The 22663-nt window shown below is 38.5% G+C and overlaps 1 pseudogene; it reads left to right on the plus strand.

Moving 5' to 3' along the window:
• Positions 1-21745: 21745 nt before the first annotated feature.
• LOC149196297 (ras-related protein RABA1f pseudogene) lies at positions 21746-22399 on the plus strand (annotated as a pseudogene).
• The last annotated feature ends 264 nt before the right edge of the window (positions 22400-22663 follow it).

Genomic DNA, 22663 nt, shown 5'->3' on the forward strand with positions numbered 1-22663 from the left:
AGCTTGATGGGGATAGCATATGCTTGTGGTGCATCATTTCGACAAAATCCGATGTCATTAGGTTTTAACGAGTCTGACAAAGGAAGAACTCGGCGTCTTTTCATGTTTAGAGAGTTTGAAAAGACCGCAAAAAGGAAACTCCAGGGGTTTCCCTTTTCGTAAAGTTGTGTCTCTCGGGCCCGAAAAAGTATAAAATAATACCCGAAAGAACCGCCCGATCATTACGATCGAGGAGTACTTTTCATGAATAGTGATTTTGACCTGAAAAAGTAAAAAAGTGATCAAGACCATGTCGTTTTGTAACCATCAACGAGTCCGAAACGACAAAAACCCGGTAATCTTTTTAAGTTTTAACGGTCGACAAAAAGAACTTAAAACGACCGCCCCTTATTAACGTTTAACGAGTCAAGAGGGAAAACTCGGTAATCTTTTCGTTTTTAAACAGTCAGAAAAGAGCTGAAAGCGGACCTTCATTTTTATTCTCTTTAACGAGTCAAAAAGGAAAAAATACTCGGCAAGCTTTTCATTTTTTACGAGTCAGAAAAGAGCGTAAAGGCGACTCGTCCTGAAGGAACGAGTGGTATAAAGGGTAGCAACTGGTTCCGGTAATGGTGGAACTGCTCAAAACATGTAATGGTCAAGAGGCTGGCTAATAAAACCACTCATCGCTGCGGTTCCTCAGGAAAGGAAAACAACCAAGTGAAAGCATATGATCGGCTAAAGAGATGGTAGCAATGGAATGAAAACAACCAAGGCTCATCTAGCAGAATTTAGCAGATAAAAGGCAATCACGAGATGTAAATCAGGTATGGGTTCATTTTTACACAAGCTTGAACCATGGAGAACTTTGCTTGGATTCAGTTTCATGTTTACATAAGCTTGAAACGGAAAAACTATGCTTGTTATGAATTTGCATACCTCCAAATGATAATGGCTCATCTAGGTACATACCCCCCAAGCTTCATGGCATTCACGGAGTGGATGGAATGAAGGTTCACTTGGAAAGACTCGATTTTGAAAAGGAGGATGCATGCCCCCCGGGCCTCAGTCACACGCCCGGGTCAGCGGCCGTCATCAGGATGACGGACTGGGTGTTGCCTTTTCTGTGGAAATAAGACCATTTAGGAATGGTAGATGACTATATGTGAAGTGTGAACCGGGGAACGAAAGTTGGTCTACAATCTTGATTGTCCTTCCTTCATGCGGAAAACACATCACTCTGAAGAGTGAGGACACAATTGCACGTATGCGATAAATATAGTCTCGCCCAAGGAGTAAATTGTAATCTAATGGGCCTTGGACTACCATGACGCCCATTTGAATGGTCTTCCCTTCTAATGTGATAGGTACATGGGGAAGAATTCCTAAAGGTCAACTGGTTTCTCGATGAAAACCTGTAAGGTTTCTTATCTCAGGCAGAAGCAGTGGTGAACCAAGTGCTTCCCAGGCTGTTGAAGAAAGGATGCTCATGGGAGATCCCTCATCAATAATGGTACCGGCCATAACCATTCGGTAGACTTGGACTATAATTCGAAATGGTCTGGAAGGTGGTAGCCGGGGACTGCCTAGTTGATCCCAATTGAAGGAAACAACGAGGTTACTCGGAGGTGGGACCGGATAAACGGCCGGATATGGCTCTAATGGACTTCCTTCCTGCTGCGAAGGAATGAGAGGGATGCTCACTTGATCATTAGAGTCTATGTTTATGTATAGAATTTGGACGGTGTGATCTTCATCCTTTACAGTGATAACATCATCTGAGGATGGAACTTCTGAAGGCAAAACCGGGTCACTTGTTATCTGGACCTTTGGAAAGACCAAGTCACTTGTCATCTGGACCTTTGGACTTTCGTCTGGTTTGGATTCAGATTCTGAAGGCAAAACCGGGCCACTTGTCATCTGGACCTCTTGAAAGACTGGGTCACTTGTCATCTGGACCTTTGTACTTTCATTTGGTTTGGATTCAGATGGTTCATCCTTGATGAGAAACACTCCCGGAACAAAGTGGTGCATAGACGATGAAGGTAAATCAACAGCGTTTACGACCAGGGACTGGTCTGGAACAGGCTGAAAATCAACACTCTTTCCGACCAGGGACTGGTCTGGAACAGGCCGTAAAGCAACACTCTTTCCGACCAGGGATTGGTCTGGAACAGGCTGAGCAACACTCTTTCCGACCAGGTACTGGTCTAGAACAGGCTGAGCACAGCCAGGTTCGGGAAGAGAAAGCTGGACCAAAGAGGAATCAGGCTTGATTTCTTGGTCAGCAGGGCAACGTTCTGCAATTGCAGAGAGATGTCGATAACCAGCAGGAAGTTGAGTTGAGGGAGCTGTAAGACTTTCCAATACAATAGAGGCTCTATCCATGAATGGACAAAGGTGAAGGGGATGATTGCCTTCACAAAGTCTACAGGGGATTCGAATCTTCCCTTTTCCCTTAACATTTTCAGCTGATATGGTAGCATCACCATGATCTCCAGAGGATGATGCAGGGCGGTCCCGATCATGAGCCCATACGTCTAAGACCCTGGGGATGCCAGGACAATCGCGAAGAAGATGGTCTTCCTTGCATAATCTACAAGGAAATTTAGTCTTCTGCTGCGGAGCAGGAGGAGACTTTACTTCAGTTATATTCAGGGTAGATGGGACCTTTGTTTTGGGAGACTTCTTCTTTTTGGTCTTCTTCTTCTTCTTCTTAGCCACCTGGTTACTTAAATCCAGAGTTTCACCAGGCGAAGTAGAAGATGAGGACGCAGTAGTAGGCGAAGAAGGACAGGGATCCACCTTGGAATCAAAACGATGTTGCTGGGGTGGAGGAGGTGGTGGTGGAACAGGAGTTATCACACTCGAGACCACTGAGTTTGAGAACACCCATACGGGTAAACCGATGGTGAACCCAGGCAAAGACAAAGTTGCTATATACTGGACACCGACATTTCCGACAGAAGGAATCGGACCAGCCGGAGGACCACCTTGGCCGGTGGGCTCAGGGAAGGATGCCATTTGAGCGAGAAAGAACGCTACTCAATCTAACGCAAGCAAAATTTAACTGGGTTATATGTGATCGTGGTCAAATAAATTTTAAGACACTGAACTTTGAACTTGACCTTTTCACTTTTTAAGAGTCGAGAAAAGGACGAAAAGATGACTCTAGTCTCCTTCGAATATTTAATGAGCACGAAGTGACAAGACGCTCACAGGCACCTTTTCGTTTAAGGAGTCCGAAAAGGATCAAAAGTGACTGCTCTGGAATTCTAGGTAGAGGGTGTGCCAAACTTTTCGCAAAACCACAGAATACTTTTTAGGGTACGGGTGGTCAATCTTCGTGAATGCTGTGTTCACTTCATTGCGAATTGTAGGGCGGCCGACACGGCTTCCTATGGATAAAGGCTTTATTCCTATAGGGGTCTCCCAATATATACGCGACGGTACGTGGGAGCACAGTCCGTATTGGCACTTATCGTTTCACCGTGGAGGAATCACCCAACCACTCGACGGTAAGCTACCAGGTTTAACGACGCCGGAACACGTCTCTAACCTAGACCTCTAGAATGTTTGCGTTATGTTCCAATGCGTTGTTAGGTTTATTGAGTTTATTTTATAGTTTATCTTCAATTATGTTTCAGTTTTTTGGTCCTACCGTATGTGGTCTCTCCAAAATTCCTAAATGCAATCTATATGCCAAAATTATATCGTTGCATTCGATGAATTCTACCTACAGAAGAGTAGAGATTTTTTTTTTTACACAAACAAAATGATCATCAAGCAAATAACAAAGGTCCTAATGCAGCTAATAACAAGAAATAAAAGTTTTTTCTTTTTCTTTTTAAAAGCGACAAATAACAATAAATGCTAACTAATATAATGCAAAAAGCTCTTTTGTTTTTTGATTTTTAAGATGGCATAATGCATGTAAACAAACCTCAAGAGATATCCACGAGTACAAACACAATTCACTCAATGGACACAGAACCAATTCAGAAACATGAAGATGAACTGTCAAAGCAAAGGAAAACACAAAGACGTTCAATGAACCATGTGATCTAAGTTCAAATGAAGTCAAGCAAGATCCAAGCAAGCTAGAAGTGAATCACTAGATGAGTGCGGAAAACAATCGAGAAGCTGACTGGATGATCAAACCACAACGTCCCACAGAAGGCTCGACATGCACAGCCACTAGGTACTCTAGGGCTGGGATACAAAATCGATAGAAATAAGCAAACAACTGAAGGATGAAAGTAACAACCAGTCACACAGAGGTCCAACACACTTCCAGAAGCAGCAAAAGATAGGGAAGAACAAAAAATCCGAGTTTAAGGAGCTTTCAACTATCAAACTGGCAAAATTCACAGAGATGGCGCGACTGTGAAACTGCAACTCGCGCTAACAATTAATTGGCGCGGGTTCCTATGGAGCAACATGCGCCAACTGGCGCGACTGTCAGAAGAAAAAACGCGCCAGCCACGTTTACTGACCCTGACTGAGAGTGCCCAGAAGAACCAAACAGTAGATAGCAATTTCAAAACTGACCCAGAAAGTTCATTAACTCAGGCAAGCGAGAGAAAACTAATCATGCAAGACAAACTCCAAATAGCTTCTCCCCAGTGGAGTTGCCAAATTGTTGGTGAGGTAAATCCCCTCTGCGGATAGAGGCGATCCCACTAGCTTAAAAAAGAACTAGCCACAATCAATCCACGCTGCTACGCAAGTTCCTAATTGTACAGTAAAGGTGAATTAAGAAGACCAACCTGGAATCCAACGCTATAGTCGAAGCAGAGTTGGTGTTCCCGCTCCCTCGCTCCGGCAGGTCACAATCCTTGCGATCTTTGCAAATGGACACCTGCACATGCAAAGGAAGAAACAGATACAAGCATAAAATCCACCAAGGCACAACTATATTTCAGTCAGAAAGGAAATAAATCAACATCACTATAATAGACAATGAGATTGGAACCATAATAACAGTTGTTCATTAATTAATAATAGACATGAAAAGTTACAACCAAGGTTCTGACGCTGAACCTTTCCTCTGGCTGGGCGAGCAGCTATATGCCTTGCAGTAGACTACCTCTCTCTCGGACTTCCGGCAGCTACAAGAACTCAAAGCTACAGCACTTCGGAACTCATAAACTTGGAACTAGCACTCTAACTTGTCTAATGCATGAGGACAAGCTTTTATAGATGAAGAAGGGAGAAAGATTCAATGCACCAGGACACCCATTGTGAATTGGCAACATCCATGAAAAGCTACTGTGGATAGATATGATGACTCTCAAGCTTTATCAGATGGATTTTTCCCTCAAAGGAGCTCATGATCTGGGAGGAAAAATCATACAGTCGTGCTTTTAGCAAAAACGTTACTAAACTTGACTGGCGCGGGCATTGTTCTAAGACAGAGCGCCAATGATCGCGCCCCTTTTTGAGGATCTGAGTTATTGGCGCGGGTCAGACATTGGGTACCTGCGCCAATGGGAAAAGGGCACTTTTCAGGGATAATTTGCAGAAGGTGTCTTGAGGGAACATGAAGTACATACTCAGGGGAACATAGTGCAAGTGTTTTTAGGCTATGTCACTGCTCACAGGTCCCGGAAAGCATCCTCCAATGTACTAAAATTGAGGCGATAGGGACGGTGACCAACGGTGACAATTTACTGTGTAACACTCATTCAAAAGTTATAACAAGATCCCAGTACATCTGATACATTTAACCAGAAAAATGATTCGTTATGGTACAAGATTGCTTATACCTATGTAAGAATTCCCAACTCAGACAAAAGATTCTTATGGAATTGCACACTTCTCCCTTAGGAGGGCACTCAACATTTTTAAAAACTTACCACAGGGTTAAGAAGGAATTTTTTTGGGATGGCCTTATATCGGATATTCAAAAGTTTGTGGCAGAATTTGTGGTTTTCCAAAAAAATAAAGTTGAAACAATTAAGACCCCAGGTCTATTACAACCTTTATCCATTCCAAGCCAACATTGGGAGGGGGTTTCAATAGATTTTATCACAGGTTTACCCAAGTCCAAAGGAAAGAGTGTCATCATGGTGGTAGTTGACAGACTTACCAAGTATGCACACTTTTTTGCATTATCCCATCCACTTAAATCCAGTACAATTTCTACTGCATTTATGGAAACAATTCAAAAGCTACATGGAAACCCAAAGATTATTGTAAGTGACAGAGATCCCATTTTCACTGGAAATTTTTGGACAGAATTATTTTCTTGTCTTGGTACTCAGTTAGCTCATATCTCATCTTATCATCCTCAATCTGATGGGCAAACTAAGATAGTAAAAAATGTTTGGAAGGATATGCTCGTTTCATTGTATCTGATAAATAGACACAATGGGTCAAATGGTTGCCTCTGGCTGAATGGTGGTATAACACTTCCTTCCATACTGCAGCAAAAATGACCCCATTTATGGCACTTTATGGATATCATCCACCATCCATCACATCATATTTAAGAGAAAATTCTAAGGTTCAAGTAGTGGAACATCATATTGAGAATCAACAAGAAGTTCTCCAACTCTTAAAGGATAAACTCACATTGGCGTAGAATAGAATGAAACAATAGGCAGATCAACATCGTAGCGAAAGAAGTTTTGATGTAGGTGACTGGGTATTCCTACAGCTACAACCATATAAACAAATGTCCCTCAAGTAATCTAAGAAGGATAATAAATTATCACCAAAGTATTATGGTCCGTACAAGGTGTTGCAAAATATTGGTACTATGGCATACAAATTGGAGCTTCCTATAACTTCTCGAGTGCACCCAGTTTTCGATGTTTCATGTTTAAAGAAGGTTATAGGTGACAAGATCCCAGTTCAAACAATATTGCCAGAACTTGGTGAGGAAGGAAAAATCATATTGGAACTGGAAGCAGTCACAGAAACAAGAACTCGACAGCTCGATCAATTTCGAAGTATCTCATCAAGTGGAAGAACTTATCCGCTAAAGATTCCACATGGGAGGATGAGAATTTTATACAGAAGCATCTAGAACTACTCAAGCGTTGAGGACAACACATTTCTTTCGGAAGTAGAGGGGCATGTTAGGTCCCTATAATACTAGTGATTCCCCCATTACTATTGTCATTGTATCCCTTATCGTTATTATTGTGCCCCTATTGTCCCCATATTCTTATTAGTGTGCCCCATAGAAACCCACTATTGTTATTGTTGTGCCCTTATGTTATTATTGTTAGGTCGGATGTTATGAAACCAGCTCAAGAAAAGATAGAAAAGATAGATCAACGCCTTAGAATTTAGCCTCTTCGAGGGGGCAACCTCCTTTACATTACATAAATGAACAATTCTTCGATGATTCAAATGACAAAACCTCCCTTCTATATATAGGAGTCTAAGGAGTCACAATATAATCCAGCCGACCTAACAATAACAATATAAAGCCACAAAAATAACAACAGAGGGATTCTATGGGGCACAAAAATAACAATATGGGGGTAATAGAGGCACAACAATATAAATAAGGGGTATAACTACAATAGTAATGGGGTAATCACTAGTATTATAGGGACCCAACATGCCCCTCTCCTTCAAAAAAGTGTTGTCCTCAACGCTTGAGTAGTTTTGGATACTTCTGCATAAAATTCTCATCCTCCCATGTGGAATCTTTAGCGGATAAGTTCTTCCACTTGATAAGATACTCTGAAATTGATCGATTTCATAGCTGTCGAGTTCTTGTTTCTGTGACTGCTTCCATTTCCAATATAATTTATCCTTCCTCGTCAAGTTTTGGCAATATTGTTTGAGTTGGGAGCTTGTCGCCTATAACCTTCTTTAAACATGAAACATGGAAAACTGGGTGCAATCGAGAAGCTGCAGGAAGCTCCAATTTGTATGCCATAGTACCAATCTTTTGCAACACCTTGTACGGACCATAATACTTTGGTGATAATTTATTATCCTTCTTAGCTTGCTTTAGGGACATTTTCTTATATGGTTGTAGCCGTAGGAATACCCAATCACCTACATCAAAACTTCTTTCACTGCGATGTTGATCTGCCTGTTGTTTCATTCTATTTTGTGCCAACACGAGGTTATCCTTTAAGAGTTGGAGGACTTGTTGTTGATGTTCGATGTGATGTTCCACTGCCTGAACCTTAGAATTTTCTCTTAAATATGATGTGATGGATGGTGGTTGATACCCATAAAGTGCCATAAATGGGGTCATTTTTGTTGCTGTATGGAAGGAAGTGTTATACCACCATTCAGCAGAGGCAACCATTTGACCCATTGTGTCTGTTTATCAGATACAAAGCAACGAAGATATCCTTCCAAACATTTGTTTACTATCTCAGTTTGCCCATCAGATTGAGGATGATAAGATGAGCTATGAGCTAACTGAGTACCAAGACAAGAAAATAATTATGTCCAAAAATTTCCAGTGAAAATGGGATCTCTGTCACTTACAATAATCTTTGGGTTTCCATGTAGCTTTTGAACTGTTTCCATAAATGCAGTAGAAACTGTACTGGCTTTAAATGGATGTGATAATGCACAAAAGTGTGCATACTTGGTAAGTCTGTCAACTACCACCATGATGACACTCTTTCCCTCAGACTTGGGTAAACCTGTGATAAAATCCATTGAAACCTCCTCCCAACGTTGGCTTGGAATGGATAAAGGTTGTAATAGACCCGGTGTCTTAATTGTTTCAACTTTATTTTGTTGGCAAACCAAACATTTCGCCACAAACTTTTGAATATCTGATTTAAGGCCATCCCAAAAAAATTCCTTCTTAACCCTGTGGTAAGTTTTTAAAAATCCTGAGTGCCCTCCTAAGGGAGAAGTGTGCAATTCCATAAGAATCTTTTGTTTTAGCTGGGAATTCTTACAGAGGTATAAGCGATCTTTGTACCATAACGAATCATTTTGCCAGCTAAATGTATCAGAAGTACTGGAATCTTGTTGTAGCTTTCGAATAAGTGCCCACACTTCTTCGTCATTCTTCCATTCCTCCCTTGCTTCGTTTATCCAATCTGGTTGGATAATAGAAATGGCACACAACAATGCTTCCACATCCTCATCCTTTCTTGAGAGTGCATCTGCCACCACATTTTGCTTCCCTTTTTTGTAGATGATTTCAAAGTCATAACCCAACATCTTTGTGACCCACTTTTGTTGCTCTTCAGAGGATAATCTTTGTTCTAAAAAGTATTTAAGGCTATCATGATCCGTTTTTACCTTGAAGTGTCTTCCCATTAGGTAGGGTCGCCATTTCTTAAGTGCATGGAGTATTGCCAACATTTCCTTCTCATAAATAGCTTTGCTTAAAAACTCTCCCTTGATTGGACGACTTTCAAAAGCAATGGGTCTTTCATCTTGCATTAGAACAGCACCAATTCCATTTCCTGAAGCATCACATTCCACAATAAAGGTTTTTGTGAAGTCCGGTGTAGCTAAGACCGGTGCTTGGCACATTGCCTCTTTAAGATGTTCAAAGGCCTTTGTTGCTTCCGGAGTCCATGAAAATGAATCTTTCTTCAATAATGTTGTTAGAGGTGCTGCTATTCTCCCATAATTCTTAACAAACTTGCGATAATACCCTATCAACCCAAGAAATCCTCGCAGATGCTTTATGGATGTGGGGATTTTCCATTCCTTAATGGCTTTAATTTTGCTAGGGTCTACCTTAACTCCTTCATGAGATACAATATGACCCAAATATTCCACCTCCTGGACTCCAAAGAAACATTTGGATCTTTTTGCATATAATTGTTTCTCCTCCAATAGTTGTAGCACCCTGTCAACATGTTCAACATGATCCTTCCAAGACTTGCTGTAGATTAGTATATCATCAAAAAATACTAACACAAATTTTCTAAGGAATGGTTTGAAAATTGAATTCATCAAACCTTGAAATGTTGAAGGTGCATTGGTAAGGCCAAAAGGCATGACCAAAAATTCATAATGACCCTCATGAGTTCTAAATGCCATTTTCGGAATGTCTTCAATCTTCATTCTGATTTGATGATATCCCGAACGAAGATCCAACTTGGTGAAGTAAATTGATCCATGCAATTCATCCAGTAATTCATCAATGACAGGAATGGGGAACTTATCTTTAATAGTGAGCTTGTTGAGCTCCCTATAATCCGGACACATGCGCCATGATCCATCCTTCTTGTGCACCAATACTACTGGAGCTGAGAAAGAACTTTGACTCGGTTGAATTATACCAGCCTCTAGCATTTCTGCAACCATACGTTCAATTTCACTTTTTTGGACATAGGGATATCTGTACGGCCTGATGTTTGGAGGAACACTTCCTGGAATCAGATGAATAGCATGATCATGATCACGCATAGGTGGGAGACCTTTGGGAGTCTCAAATACCTTGGAATGATTGTCCAGGACTTTTTGGAGATCTGGAGAAATAGATGATTCCAATGTGGAAACATCTAGCGAACATAATTGTGCAATTACACCTCTTTGCTCCTTTTTTAGAAGCTTAGTCATGCCATTAGAGCTGATTATCTTTCCTGGTTTCCCTGCAATACCCCTTAATTCAACTTCCTTTCCTTCCGTAGAAAATTTGATGAAAAGTTCTTGAAAATTAAAAGCTATTGTACCCAAGGATTGTAGCCATTGGACTCCTAGTACAACATCAGCACCTCCCATTGGAATGGAAAGCATTGGGCTAGTCAATACATATTCTCCCATGGATAGCTTGATATTATGGCACTTTCCAGAGCAATTTATTGTTCCTCCATTTGCAATCATCACTTGACACTCTGGTGCTGGATATAGGAAGCAATTCAATTCTTTTGCTACCCTACAATGAATAAAATTGTGGGTGCTTCCTGAATCAATCAACACTATTACCTTTTTCTTCTTGATTTGTCCTTCTATCTTGATGGTTTGAGGAGTGGTAATTCCCGCCAATGCATTACAAGATATGGTCGGATTTATTTGTTCTTCATCTAGGCTTTGTTCCTGGAGTATATCCTCTTCTTTTGACCTTTCTTGCTCCTTTTCTTCTTCCTCTTCACAATCTATGTAGAATAATTTCTTCTCAGCACACTTATGACCTTTTGTGTATTTGCTATCACAACTGTAACAAAGCCCTTTTGCTCTTTTTTCTTCCAATTGTTGTGGTGTCAACCTTGTAGGTTGTGGAAGACTAGGGGCAACAACACTTCCGTCTTTATAGTTGTGAGTGGTATGCTTCTTAGTTGCCATAATTTTGCTTTCCATTTTTCTTGCTAACCTGAATGCCTTCTCTAATGAATCAGGTTCCCAAAGGCGAACATCATGTTGGATATTATCCTTTAAAGACCCTATGAACACATCAATCCTATGCTCCTCTGGAATATCTTTTACCCTTATGTTCAATTTTTGGAACTCCTCAATGTGCTCCATTATTGAACCCTTTTGTTTGAGACTTATCAATTGGCTAAAAAAAGTGTTGCTTTTTGTATCCTCATAATGTGCTATCAATTCTTCCGTAAAAATTTCCCAAGTGATAAATTGTTTACGAGAACAAAGCCATTGATACCATACAAACTGATTTGGTTCCAAATATACAGTTGCCATACGTACCTTTTGTGCGTTTTGCACATTATTGAGATCGAAGAATTGCTCCATCTGTAATATCCATGTGGCGGGATCCTTGCCATCAAACTTCCTCATATCGATTTTTGGAATATGGTGATTCTTCGATCCAACATTAGCGTCTATGGAATCATGATTAACATTTCTTTTGTTCTCATCATGAGTTTCCTTTACTACCTTTTCACCATTAGTAAGTATTTCTTGTAGAAAATTTGTCAAATCTATCTTCAAATCTGCCATGCCTGTCTTCAAATTTGTGTTCAAATCTATCTTCAAATTGTCCATCTTAGCTTTCATGCCATTCATCTTAGCTTCCACGCCATTTATCTTAGATTTTGTTAACTTTTGTGAGCGTGACATTTGTTGCACTTGTTCTTGTAATTTTGATATATCATGTAGCATTTCTTCCTCTTCTTCATGAGTCATGCTAGAGCTTTCAGGTTCCTTACTAGGTGTTTGCATTTTCTTTCCTCAGGGCATCAGTTACTGATAATAATGCTCTACTATGCCCTTTGAATTCCTTCAAAATAAATTTTCAAACCAAGCTTAAGCAAAAATTTAAAAAATCTACACACCTTTTTTCACTTTGTAGGAGCTCGATATTGCCTCTGATGTATCTCTGTACTTTCTAATCATCTAGTTCTGAATTTGTGACCTGTACTAGCTCTCTATGTCCTCTTTCCAATGCCACCAGTCTGATCCAAATTGGATTCTCCAAGAAAGAGTTATGCACAATCTCCCAAGATGACCTGATTATAGACCTTTCCAGAAGAGCGAAGTTGTATGAAGTGCCACGTGTACAATTTTCGATATTTGGTTCTGAAAAAGATATACAAGAAACTAAAGTCCGTCCTCTTTCTGTACCTTCTTACAAAATTTCAATTTGATTCCCAGAGAGAAAGTTATGACGATTTTCCCCAGGTCACCTGTTTTGAATGTAATTCAGGAGTCTGCAAAAAGACCAACTTCCTCAGATCATATCTCCGCAAATATCATGCAAAAAGCTCTGAAATTTGGACCCAAGGTTCAACGCGATTTCTTCTCAAATGGGTTTTTTTTGTGACTTCTGAAACGTCACAGAAAAAAATTATAGCGAAAATGCCACGATGACCTGTTTGGAGCAGCGAAACCCTAGAATCCAAAGCTCTGATACCAAATGTTATGAAACCAGCTCAAGAAAAGATAGAAAAGATAGATCAACGCCTTAGAATTCAGCCTCTTCAAGGGGGCAACCTCCTTTACATTACATAAATGAACAATTCTTCGATGATTCAAATGACAAAACCTCCTTTCTATATATAGGAGTCTAAGGAGTCACAATATAATCCAGCCGACCTAACAATAATAATATAAAGCCACAAAAATAACAACAGAGGGATTCTATGGGGCACAGAAATAACAATATGGGGGTAATAGGGGCACAACAATATAAATAAGGGGTATAACTACAATAGTAATGGGGTAATCACTAGTATTATAGGGACCCAACATCGACTTGATTATATTGTGACCCCTTAGACTCCTATATATAGAAGGGAGGTTTAGTCATTTGAATCATCCAAGAATTGTTCATTTATGTAATGTAAAGGAGGTTGCCCCCTCGAAGAGGTTGAATTATAAGGCGTTGATCTATCTTTTCTATCTTTTTGTGAGTTGGTTTCCTAACAGACTAGTTCATATTTTTTGTTTGGAAACAAAGTCTATGTAAATATATAACAATGAAAAAGTGTGTAAAATATTTAAATAAATAATCTAAAATTTCAATCAATCAGATTGGCTAATAAATGAAGCCTAGGCGTGCATTTTAGTGAAGCAAGGAAATTTTGGCCAGCTTCACAAAAATGCAGGCCAAACCTTTGTTTCAAGGACAAATTGAATGATTCAACTTGGAGAGTACTTTTTTACTCATAGGTAACATTAATATAATTAAATATCTTTAGTTTTTCACATATATGTTTGTGTTGTTAAAAAATACTCTGAAGTGCATGGGTTTCAAAGGGTAAATGGCAAGGTTTTTGTGCCTTAAATAAATGCACACCAAAATGATTGGGAACAAGGTGATGGAATAAGAAAAATCAAACTTGAATTTTAATAGTTGAAACTTGTAGTTTCTTTGTTAAAACCCTATAATTAAGGTTGGATGACTTTGTTAGTGTCAGTGTCTTCACACTTCCATCAGTGATCAAATTGCTCTTTCGTATGCATATTAGGTGTCTCATTCAATCAACTGCATTCCATTAGGTCATGGATCAACTGATGGTAGTGGTTTCATTTCAGTTTCCCTCATGTCATATACCTGCTGACTTGTTCAAACATCTTTTAGTTGTCCATAATTAGTTCAATTTCATTTTCTACTAGTCCTAGGGTTTAGTGTTAGGGTTTCATTAGGTCATAGGGCTTGTCATCATGGTCATTCATAATTGAATAAAAGGGTCAGTAGACACATGAGGAGGATAAAAAAAAAGGTTCATATAATCATGATTTTACTTTTGATATGCTGAATAAAGCTCTTTTACCTCAAAATTCTGTTTTGAGGTAAAACAGAGCATTTGTATTTAATGAGTTCATTTGATGTAATTTTACTATTCCTATATGTAATAAGTATGCTCTTGGTGACCTGGTGACAATGCCAGTTCCTGCCACTACAAAAAGTCAATGTGATTAGTATCAGTCCACCTGCAAAAAGGAAAAAAGTCAGATACTAGCAAAGCAAAGTATTTTGAAAAAGCTATCAAAACAATAGAAAAGTGGGTTTTGGTTTATAAAAAATCAAAAGAGGAAAAGTATAAAAAGCCAATTCATATGTTTTATTGCTTCATTGTTGAATTGGAGAGTTAAGGAGAAACTGAAAAACACGATTTTGAGGCAAGGGAAGAAAACAGAGGAAAACTGGAGTATTTTCCTGGCACTGCGCATCTATTGCCTAGTGCTGCACATTAAAAGTGCGTTGTGCACCTATTTTTGCTCTGCAATGTTAATTTACTTCGGTGCTGTGCATTAAAATGGAGCTGCACACCTGTTGACCGGCGCTACGCACTTGTTGGGGAAGGCTCAAACACTTCAAACTTGCTATCAAAACACCTCCAAAGCTATTTAATGCTTATTCCAAGTAAGTACAGTCCTCCATCTTGCTAAAGAAAATTTGTTGCTTGGTTTATTGAGTTGTGTGGTCTCATCTAAAGAAAACCCTAGTATCTATAAATTTCTTCTCCAAACCCTAGTTAATCACTAAATCACCTCTCACAAGTTATAAAACACCTACTGTTGCTCTCCTATTCCATTTTTTACTTATTTTCCTAAGTTCCCTCCCCTATCCTTAATTCACTAGAGCTCATTTCCTAAAACCCTAGCCCTACACTATTCCCAAACCCTAATTCCCAAATCCTACATTTCCACCACACCTACTTCCCTATCAAACCCTTATCCCACATTTTAAACCCTACTCACTTCCCTCATTCCCCTCATTCCCCAACAACCCCAAAACTTCCACTCCTTCGAGCACTCACATCCCCATACTCCTCACTTACTTTATATTTTTAAAATCTCTTCATACTCATCTTGTTCCCATTACAATCCTTCATTTCACATCACGTATCACATCACCAAAAAACCCATGGAGAGAGACACATACTATGAGAGGGAGGAGGAAACTTTCAATGAAACTTCCAGATAAGCACATGTGCCAAGAAAGCTAGACAAAGGGGGAAAGATCATTTGGGAGGAACCTGTCAGTCTCACAGAGTTGCTTGCTTGTCCTCTTGCTATATCTTGTTTTAGACATCATTCTTGCTATGAGTTTTGTGAAATGGTGGAAAGGGTAAAGTTTCATCATGAGCTTGCCCGATTGTTCGTCACCCATCTACATAATGGCCAAGTGAACCTTGCTGGTGTCTCCTTCACCTTGTCACCTACCACCATCTCAGAAGCAACAGGCATCCCTAATGTAGGTGAGCAATGGAATAAAGGGCAGTATGTGGACAGAGAGTATTATGAGCCTTATATTAAGGTTAGATATCACAACAAGATCCGTAGGGTGTTCCCTTTCAAGTACTTGGAGGATAGGTTTTACCCTCTTATGAAGATCATTATCAAATATTTCACTTGTGAGGGAAGATTTTCACGCTTGTATGCATATCATGTCAGGTTGTTGATGCAATTTACTAGGGTGAGGATCATGAACCTCCCCTACTTTATACACAGGAACATTGAGAAGATAGCCCACTATGTTCAAAGAAAACCTTTTCCTCAGTAGCTCAACAACATTTACCACTTCTCATTGATTAAGATTGTTGTCTTGCACTAGTTAAACTTGCTGAACATGCCATGGGAGACCTTTATTGCCCATGAAATGTTCAAAGACCCTCAAGTGTTTTCATCAGTGCCTTAGGAGGAAGGAGGACCATCAGGACATCCAGGTGTCCATGAGACCGAGACTACAGGTGTGCCAATATTTGTCACTTATGAGAGAGGTAAAAGGAGTCTTTTTGCTACTTCCAGGTGAGTACTGTCTCCACCAGGGGTGGAAGGGGTCTCGCCTTCTTCACCAGATCACAGGCAAATGCTATCTCCACCAGGGGTGGAAGGGGCTTTGCCTTCTTCTCCGGCTATACAGGTTGGCCAGCAGTCAAAGAGCAGAGACAAAGGGAAACAGAAGATGCATGAGGAGGGCCCTACTGAAGGGTAAGACAAGGATTTTATTTTGATTGAGGAGGATGCCATTGACTTGGGCTCTCAAGGCTCAAGAATCAAGGAAATGATTATCAAAGAGAAGGAGGCTGAAATACAAGCCTTATTAGTTAACCTTGAGAGAGCTAAATGGGTCATTAACTACCTTGAGCAAGAAAACAAGTAGCTTACCAATAAACAAGACCTCATGGAGCTGCAAATCATCAAAGAAAACCGACAAAGGGCCAAGAGGGCAAAGGTCAAGTTGACCTCCATTGAACAAGAAATAGAGAATGACCGAGAGACTTGGGTAGAAAGGGTGAAAATTCACTTAGAGAAGCTGCTTGAGAAGGCCAATAAAGAGAAGAAAATGCTACACCACATGGCCTATCACTATTTAACCCGGAACAAGATTTGCAATTCAAGGGTAAAGAGGCTAAAAGCTAAGTTAAGGAGAGCCTTAAGGAGCAAGAAAGAACATGATAAACTCAAAATCTTGGCTGAAGCATCATTGGCCCAACAAAGCACCTAACAAGGATCCCTCATGCCAAATTTCAGGAAATTTTGAGCAATTTTTGTCATTTTTGAATTTTGGAATTTGAAAAACAGGCTTTTCCAATAGGTGTGCAGCGCCACTGGCACTGCGCTTTTGATGGGGACCTCCTTTTGCAAAATGGTTTGCATTTTTGGAATCAGCATGGAAAAATATGAAAACCCAAAATGTTTTAGAAGTTTTGGATAAGGTTTTGGCCTCCAAAAGGGAAAAAAACACCTAAAAAGTGCCCTCTCTGCCACTTTTTTGCCACACAGGAAGCAGTCTTGGGAGAATCAACTTTTGGAGGGGCAAATGAGCTCCAAATCAGAAAAATCAAATTGTTCCAGAAACTAGACAGGCAGGGATTTCCAACAAGCCAACTTGCACCTAATTTGGACACCGAGAAGGCCTCCAAAACTGGCCCTGAAGTGGCGTTGCACATTAAATTTTTGGCACTGCGCATTAAACTGATTTTGCCAGTTTTACTCAAATTTCCAGATTTTTCCTAGTTTTCTTGGAAGTTGACTTTTTATTAATTCCTTGGTAAATTTATGCATGGTAAATGATGTATTTGATGTAAATATGGATGAAAAACACCTCATAGGGTAGATACATCAAGTTCCAAGTGGTTTTGATCCTGAATGAATTGGTTTCCTAAGTTTTAGAGGCAAGCTATTCCACTGCCTACTTTTGTGTTCCTAGTTTAGATATGGTTGAAACCACTCCTCTTCTCATGGTTTCGACCCCTGATAGCTAGCTTGAGTAGTTTCCTTGCCTATATCATGTACTCTTTTGGAAGTGGTGCACACATTGTATACTTGTATCAGCAGCTTGTCAAGGAATAAAACCAAGCTATTTTTGTGGGATTCTTGTGACAATGAGTTTATGTATTGTTTCTTCTTTGTAATGAGTTTTTCTTATGTTTTATATGTATCCAAATCTATCTTTCTCTTCTAAAACTAAATGAATCAAGGTGAATAGGCAAAATACACTACTGTGCTTTGTCTTGGGAATGCATTTGGTTTTCAATGTTTTCAATTGTTTGAAGAGGACTCATAGTTTCTTTATGCCCTCCTCAACTCCTCAGCTATCTTAAACTACCATCTCAATCCATTTCTAGTACATAAACCTTTGTCTACCTCGCCCCACAGAACATGTTTGTATCCCTAATTTGATTTCCCGAACCCAACCTGCCTGCTCCATTTGATCCAGCAACAAAACCCTACAAATCAAACCAAAAACTCTTGAGCTACTATACCTAGCCTAAAATCTAATTTCATTTCAGTCATCTCAAGTTGTAATTGCAGTCATTTTAACCGAGATTGACAAGGAGAGAGCCCTCTCCCGACCTGGTAGGGCTAGCTACCAGGTTAAGCGTGGTTTGTGGTTATCCTAAGATTTCCTCTCTTCAGCCTGAGGTTGATCTAGGCTCTAACGGACCTTATAATTTAAGTAGTAATTAGGTTTAAATGTTGTTGAGGGATAGATAAAGAGACAACACCTAGGATTTGTAGGGTCTATTTTAGGGTTTTTTTTTTTTTTTTCTATATTGTACATATTTTTTAGGTTTTTAAGTTTAATATTAGGTCAAGTGACCTAGTTAGGATATTTACTATAAAAATGTTTGGGTGCCATTTTAATGCAAAAGAGACATTTACTGCCATTTATGAATAACCAGTTACATGATGGAAATTTAGTCAATTCTACCCATGAGAAAGAAGTGATGGCCATTTGACATGCCACCGAAATCTTGCAACCCTATTTTTAAAAGTGTTTTTTTAATAAACTGTACCTTATATCTAAATATTAAATTTGAATATTTAATTTTGTGTGTGAGAAAATGTAGTAGTAAGGGAGAAAAATTAAAGCACCTTATAAACAATTTCATTCACTTAATAAAATTGTCTTTCTTTATAAAAGTGATTTATAGAAAAATAATGCAGTAAGTTAACCAAAAAAACTCAATTTCTCGTGCATTCCTCATGATTTATTCAACGTACATTTTTGCATTTAGAGTGCATTTTTCATGGTTTATTTAGTGTGCATTCTTGCATTCAACATGCATTCCTCACGATCTATGCAACATGAATTCTTGTATTCAACTAGCGTGCCTTGACCCCAAACAACAATGGCCTCAATTGAAACAATGACGTCCTCTTTTCTACAAACAGTTAACACACGGGGTTCCCATGAAAAATTCATAATTAAAAATTTCAAAGAGTGTGCTTATATATGGAGAGATACAAACAATTTCCCACCAGGTATGCTAGATATATTGAGAAAAGAAAGGGTTTATAATTTTATCTTGTTCGATTTCCAAAATGATGAGATAGATGAGGCCATTGAAAAATATGATGATAAAGCCATGGAATTAAAAATATTTGGGTAGAGGATTAAGCTGGACCCTAATATGGTTGCAAGAGCAACAAAAATTCCACGCAGAGAGGGAGAAATATTTAATTCCAAGAAAATCCCTAAGGTAGAAAATGATGAAATGGCCAGTAGAATATGTGGGAAATAAGTACTTGTTCTGAGGAATGGATTAAAAATTCAAGACGTTCCCCAAGTACTATACAAATCCTTGATTCAAGTTGTCCTTAAGACAATTATGAATCATCACAAGCTTGATATTTGTTGAGTCTTTGAATTGTTGTATTTTCATCCTCTTTTCCTTCCATTATTCCGCATACCTATCCATATTATATTTCTCCATTCACCATTTATCATACCATTTTCATGTTAAATATGGGTCTCCCTTATTATTTTCCAATTTATTTATTTTCATGCATTTTAAGTGAATTTATGATTAAAAGTTAGAAATGAATATGGATTTACTTATACCTAAAGGTGGAATAAGTTTGGTGGCATGTGTAGGTGATTTGGAAGCTTCCAAGACACTCGTATGTGGCCTCCAAGGTTCAATTTCGAATTCTCTTCAAGATTGGAAGAAGATTTGGGATATGAGTCAAACACATGTCATGGGATAAAAATCATGGATAAATGGATATGTGTCAAGTTGGTTGAGAAAAAACTGGAGCTGTATTTATGAGTTGCTTATGCCATTTTCAAAGCAACTCATGTATAAATATGAGCTCTCTCTCTCTATGTGGGGTGGAATGTGGTTATGTTATGTAATGTTATGGTTGGAGAGGATTGTAAGTGAGTGTGATGTAATAGATTGAGATTTCTTTATTGTGAATGTGAGCTCACATGTGTTTGTTTTTGCTATTTCTTATTTATTCTTTGTTGCTTTTCACATGTTGTTTTTCTTTTATGCAATTTCATATTTCTAGATTAATTTAATTTATGCAATTCAATTTGAGTTGTGTGCTTTAATTTCAAGCATTAGATTAGGTTAAATTGGCTTCAATTCTGCATATATTGTGCATGTGCCTCATAAGTCTACGAAATCCTCTGGTTGAAAATCAATGATTGGGAAATTATTAAAAGAAAATTTTTTTGCCCAACATTTTGGCGCCGTTGTCAGGGAGGCATGATGAATTGAAGTTTAGTTTACTTTTCTGCAAGAGTGACTTCATTTCCTAGGTTTGATTTGATTGTCATTAAATTGCTTGCTTACCAGCTATCCTAGTTTTCTTGCTTGACAACTAAATCACTAGTTGTTATTTATTGCTTTCTAAATTATCATAGTTTACTTTAGTTTTCTTGTTTGATAACCGCAAGTGCGTTTAATTTTTGCAAGGTATGATTTATGGTTCTCTCAAGATTCGGTACATGCAACTAGTTTATTTTCATTTAGTTTCACATTCAGATTTTAGTTTTGGGCGCTCCCACTAATCCATATGTGTATCAGTAAGATGATTCAACAATGAGTATAAGTTTGGAACAACTCACTCAAGTCCTAGCAAAAGCCAGGATCTCATCTTCCCAAGAAGAGGAAATCTTGACGGCAGTCAAAATCTTAACTACTCTTCTAGAAGAAAACAAAGAATCAACCTTCGAAGAATCATGTACATCTAATGAGGAACAATTATTCGAACAGGAGATTGAGGAGGACAAAGAGAAATTGCAGCATGATCTAAATCAGAGTAGAAATCACGCCTATGAAAGCCTTATTGAAAGATGGTTTCGATGGTTTCAAGCAAGTACCAGGTTAGATCAATTTCGTTTTTGTTTTTATTTCATTAAATCATAGTCACAAAAACTAGATTCGATTATTTTTGTATATTTTCATTTTAAAATTGCGAAATTGGAAATGAATATATTTTTATTACTATTGCGTGAATGGTTACATTGGAAATTTAATTACACGTAATGATTTGTAATTTCCAATTAGCATAGAGTAGGTAGGATGTTGTTTTAAGTATGCTCTCCTCCCGCGTCTTTGCACGATCTCGAGGATCAGAAAGTAGGATTTCTATAAATGTTTTCAGGAATGAATACATCAAGGGTTTGAAATATGCTTAATCAATTTCACCTACAAATCAGTTTGTCTCCATTTACTAAAAAAAAAATCTTCATCCTAAATCAATAAATTTTCTAGATTGTTTTAAAGATAGAATAAAATTTAATTTCTTTTTAAAAAAAAAATAGTGTTTAATGCAATATAAAAAATAAATTAGGAATAAAATTTATTTTTTGTTGTTGTTGTAGTTTTTAATACAATACAAAATAAATAAATAAAAATATATATAATTAAAAAATTAGTTTGCAAAATAAAACATAACTCAAAGGAGTGTCTTTATATGTTGGAGTAATAGTGGTGATATTGGTTTTGTGAGTGGTTTCTTTGACTGAATATGGCCGATTTATAGCTATTACCTTATGAAAAATATTGGACAATAGAGAGAGATCTTTTATGCACTCTTACTTCCTGGTGAGTAGAGCCAAGGTTTTTCTCTTTCAGTTTGAAGTGGTGGAGAAATGGTCTGTAGGGAAACTAACCTTTTCTGAAGAGCAAGACTTAGAATTGTAGGGTAATTTTCAGGGGACAAAATGGCTTACAAAGCATATGATGACTACGATTACCTATTCAAGGTGGTACTGATTGGGGACTCTGGTATGGGTAAGTCCAATCTGCTGTTGAGATTTACTAGGAATGAGTTCAACTTGGAGTCCAAAACCACCATCGGAGTGGAGTTCGCGACTCGGAGTATAACAGTGGATGATAAGGTCATAAAAGCTCAAATTTGGGACACAACTAGTCAAGAAAGATATCGGGCCATAACAAGTGCATATTATCGAGGCACAGTTCGTGCACTGCTAGTTTATGATGTAACCAGACATGTAACCTTTGAGAACGTGGAAAGATGGCTTAAGGAGCTTAGAGACCACACTGATACCAATATTGTGATAATGCTTGTTGGTAACAAGGCTGATTTGCACCATCTTAGATTTGTTTTTATAGAGGATGGAAACGCATTTGTAGAATGAGAAAATGCATATTTTATGGAAACATCAACTTTGGAATCAACAAACGTTGAGAATGCATTCACAGAACTACTTAGCTAGATTTGTCGGATTGTGAGTAAGAAATCTCTTAATGTTGGGGAAGACCCAGCAATGGTGCCCAGTAAAGGATAGATGATACATGTTGGCAACAAGGATGATGTGACGTCAATGAAGAATTTTGGGTGTTGTTTTGTATAAGCCCAAAGTGTAGTGCTCTAAAGTGTTTTCATCTGAAGCTTTCGCTTCTGAAGCGGCTCTTTTTGAGGAATTGATTAAAATTTCAAAAGAAGAGAAGTGCAATTCGCAAGCAGCAAGATTTGGGAACAAATCCATGAGAAAAATCAGGTTTCTGTTCGCAGAATAAGGAAGAGATCGCACCAAGATTCTCTAGCATGATTGAAGATTCCTGATTTCACTGTATTGGGCTAAGTTGTATAACGTAAATCGAAGGTATTCTAAAAC

The sequence above is a fragment of the Pinus tabuliformis genome, chromosome 2_2 (genome assembly GCF_031772625.1).
Source record: "Pinus tabuliformis cultivar Carrire ecotype Pingquan chromosome 2_2, CPIR1, whole genome shotgun sequence".
NCBI classification, from domain to species: domain Eukaryota; kingdom Viridiplantae; phylum Streptophyta; class Pinopsida; order Pinales; family Pinaceae; genus Pinus; species Pinus tabuliformis.